At 33.3% G+C, this 4,444-nt stretch overlaps 1 non-coding gene across 1 annotated transcript; it reads right to left on the bottom strand.

Moving 5' to 3' along the window:
* Nucleotides 1-3,411: 3,411 nt before the first annotated feature.
* On the bottom strand, nucleotides 3,412-3,517 carry LOC128034264 (small nucleolar RNA R71). Its single transcript, XR_008190394.1, has one exon. It is a non-coding gene; the product is annotated as a small nucleolar RNA R71 (small nucleolar RNA).
* Between the last annotated feature and the right edge of the window lie 927 nt (nucleotides 3,518-4,444).

The following is a 4,444-nucleotide window of genomic DNA, read 5'->3' as shown; positions in this document are numbered from 1 at the left end:
ATTATAATCGATAAACGATTGAAAAGAAATGATGTTTATAATTGTGCATTATTAGTTATGGTTAAAGTTCATGTGAGAAAATAAAGTTTCATAGTATGTGTATGTGGTATACTTGGTATATGATTTGGTATGTAGCAATGTCAGAAATGGTTTATGAATTAAATCATGTTGATAAGTTTGATACATAAATAAATGTGGTGCTTATCCATGCTTATAATGCTTATACTATATGTTTATTTGGCTAGCATGTTTGGTGTGTATGCTTAGGCTTTGGCCAAGTTGTGGCTGGATTACGCCACATTAAATTTATAAAATTATGCATTGAGATGGTAAATACCTAGATGGAAATATGCTTGTGATCATGAAAGGGTGGTAAGGTTTAAAGTTTGTAATCTTTATTAAAATGATTTATCATGTGGTTAGTCTTCAAAAAGAACTAGCTTGCGACTATGGTTGAGTGTAATGTTTATATCTTGTGTGATATGTATAGGAAACGGGAGTGGAAAGGAAATGAAATACTAAGTTCACGCTTGAAGTGCAAAATGACACAAAAAAGGGACGTTAAGTTAAATGATAAATATGTATTAGTATTGAACTTAATGAAATTGAACTGTACGTGAATTAAATGGAAGTTGCAAATGATATGATTTGAATTAAATGAATTACTGTGGTATTGAAATGTATATTGGATTGAGAAATTGAATTGAATCGTGAACATGAGAATCGTGAATTAAATGAAATGGAAATGAAGTATTGAATTGCATGAGTATGTATTGGGTCTCAGAAGCCCTATTTGTTACAAATATAGTATTTTGAAGTTATAACGTGAATATTTATAAAAGCATGTTAAAAATTTGAAGAGTTTAAATTTGAATGAAATTTTATAATTCGGTTTAACATGTTTATAAGTGTATGTATTCTGGTAATGCCTCGTACCCTATTCTAGTGTCGAATACGGGTAAGAGGTGTTACACTTTCAATGGAGTTCTACACAAATAGTGTACATAAAATCCTAATTAAGCTCTTTGTTGGGCGCATGAACTGTTCATTATTTTCCATAGGAACCTCTTCAGTTTTGCAAAGTGTCGTCACAAGATCGGGAAAGAAAATCCCAACCTTCTAGCCACTGACACAATGCTTCATACTTTGATGGATCCATTGCCCTATGCATATCTATTTTTTCTGTAAAATGCCAGATAATAAAATAGCTTGGAATGTATTGACATTCGAAACGTTAAGAGCATGTGTAATTTTGATCTGTTGTAATTCGGTGTAGTAGATTAAACTAATTTCTGCACTTTAGGAGCTTGAAAGCAAGCATTTTCATTAGGTATTAAATATGTTTTCGTAAGTTTTCGTTAAGTTAATAAAATGTGCAAATTGATTCTTTTATTAACCTTAGGGGCCGAATGAAGCCTAAGGGTGAGCTAATGACCTTTGTAAGTGTGCAGGAGACCATTAGAAGGTGTAATAAACCGATACTAGTTGCTATGTCACAACATGGAATACTTAATGTCGCAATATAGGGAGTAGAATGGAGAAATCATAAAACCGCATTCGATGTCGCGACACAAACTAAGGGTGTCGCGACATACCCTTAAAGATATCCCAAAACGAGTACATTGACTGTTATGTCCCGACACAAGACCTGGTATGTCACGACATTGGCTCTGGACAGGATTTAAACATGAGATAGGGGCATTTTGGTCCGCACAATCAAACATAAAGCTCGGGAACATCAGTTGACCTAGGGTTAATGACGACGACCACATGAAATCTATAAATAGGATCCTTTGTCACATGTTATGGATAGAATTCACTTAGCTAAGAATTAGTCTTTTGATTTTATTTTAGTTTTGTCTTTTCTTAGGTTAGATTTATTTTCATTCGTTCTTGTTCTATTTTGAGAGATTTATATTGTGGAGACAATCAACAATCAAACTCTTTCATAAACTCTATATTACCAATTTATTTAGCATGTTTCCTCTTTATATCGATTTTATATTATTTATGGAGGCCATGAGGAACTAATCCCTCTACGGGGATTAGCGAGTGGAGGTATGATCTATTAACTATTTTGTAGGGGTACTCAACGGATTAGATGTATGGGAAAGGAATAACGTAAAACAAAACCTAGGCTTGATAACCTTAAGAAGTCATCTAGGTGGGAATTAATGCAAAATTTGTATAGCTCATTTGTGAACACCTTGACCCCAAACCGGTCTGGATTGTAAGGTCAAAAGATAAGTAATACTTATCGACTCATCATTTAAGTAGAAGACTGGAAGATCCTGTTGGGGTAGTGACTAGTTGATTGATGAAGAACCCGAAACGATAGTTGATGGGGATTATTGAAGCGAGCAAATCACCCATAATCAGATTTGATTATTTCTATTCATTAATCTCTTGAATTTTTGTTCTTTATGTTGTTTTATTTTTTCATTATTATAAAAACCTTAAAAACTCCTTTTTATTTTACCTTCATACTATAACTAAACTAAAGTACTAATTAGATCTTTCAGTGTTTAGGTTAAAATTGATCTAGCACTCACCTCCCTTGGGTACAACCCTCAAAGTACTCATTTTCACTGTTGCAACTATATTACAACTGGACCCGTATACTTGCTGGTATTGCCTCATTTATATATCTTTTATTGCAATATTCACACTTTGGACGTTAGTGCATCCGGAAGCGATCAAGTTGTTGGTGCCATTGCTAGGGAGGCAACATCACTAATTTGATTTTAATTTTTGCACTTAGAAAGAATAAATAGAAAATTTTTAGGTTATAGATACAATTTTATTTTTTTTAACTATTGCTAATATTCTTCTCTCTCTGTATTTAGTATATGACTCGTAGTAGAGACACACATATTGTAGCAGTCACAGATCTAGAGAGAATAATCTGAAGAAATCACTGACAGCAACAGTAGCAGTAATAGATGCAAGACCCACCACCACCTACTGTAGGTAACGTCCTACGTGAGAATCCATTGTTTGGTGATGATGACGATAACACCTTAGGGATCCCACCAACACCACCACAACTACCTATAAAGGTGCACATGGCTCGTAATGAGAAAGCTTTAAAAGACTATGCACAACAAGTCTAGAGATGGTCAAGGAAAGTATTACAAGGCTGAAAATTATTTAGATGATCTAAAATAATCTGCAATTTAGGTGCACGATGACAGAGGATATGAATCAACATTTGAAACGATTTCTTCAACTTTGTGATACTTTTAAGTATAACGGGGTCACTAATGATGTTATTCATCTTCGTTTGTTCCCCTTTTTTTATTGATAACACCTTTTCTTGGTTAGACTCGTAGCCACCATGATCTATCACGACATGGGATGAACTCGTTGGAAAGTTCTTACAAAAGTTTTTCCCTATCAGTAAAGCGGTTCAATTGAGAAGAGAGATTCTTATTTTTAGACATATGGAAGGACAAAGTTTCCATGAGGCTTGGGAACGTTTAAAAACATTGATTCAGAAATGCCCGCACCACGAATTTCCGGAGTGGATGTGATTGTAGGTGTTTTATAATAGGTTGGACACAAACGCAAGATCAGGTGTAAACGGAGTAACAGGAGGAGCACTCATGAACAAGACGTACGAGGATGCGTATGAAATAATTGAAAACATGGCATTGAACTCCTATCAGTGGCCAATTGAACGATTTACATTATAGCCAGAAAACTACTACAGTAAAAGCTATTCAAGAGGATGATAAATATCAATAGTTAGTGGATAAACTTAATCGTATTGAATCTGCAAACAATGCACCGTCTATGGGTGGAGGAGATAAATCGCTTTTCCACTACCTCAACAATCCTGCCGAAGATGTGAATTATATCAAAAATAGGGGTGAAAACTGTAACAGCCCATTTTTCAGTAGTATCAGAAATAGTGGTTTTGGGGCCACAAATTCGACGAGTAAGTTCGTAAATATTATTATTTAATATCTACGAGTCTAATATGGTTTTAAAAAGGTTTTTATTATGATAATTTATGTGATATGAATGATTAATTAAGTTTAAGTGGTAAAACCCTAAAGTTAATTGGTTTTAGAAAATGAGGTATCGGGACCTCGTTTCTATAAAATGAGTGTAAATATTTTTATAAATATTTACAGTGTTATTAAAGTCAGATTAAAGTTTCGTTAAGAAATTTTAACGTTTCGATAGTTAATTAATTAAAAATGATTAAATTGTAAAACGTACAAAATATGTTAATTAATGCATTTAGTGGCTAAATGGTTTAATTATTAATTGAGAAAGAAGCTATATGGTAATTAGGCCTTAATTAATGTGGTGGGGCGGCATTAGTAAGGAAAAACAAAATATATATATTTAATTAATGGCAAAATAGTAAATAACTTGAAATTAAGTAAAACAAATTCAAAAACTAAACAATTCCTATTCATTTTTCTTCAACCTT

The sequence above is a fragment of the Gossypium raimondii genome, chromosome 10 (genome assembly GCF_025698545.1).
Source record: "Gossypium raimondii isolate GPD5lz chromosome 10, ASM2569854v1, whole genome shotgun sequence".
Taxonomy (NCBI): domain Eukaryota; kingdom Viridiplantae; phylum Streptophyta; class Magnoliopsida; order Malvales; family Malvaceae; genus Gossypium; species Gossypium raimondii.
The sequence above is the reverse complement of the archived record's forward strand: the minus strand, read 5'-3'. Positions and strand labels throughout refer to the sequence as shown.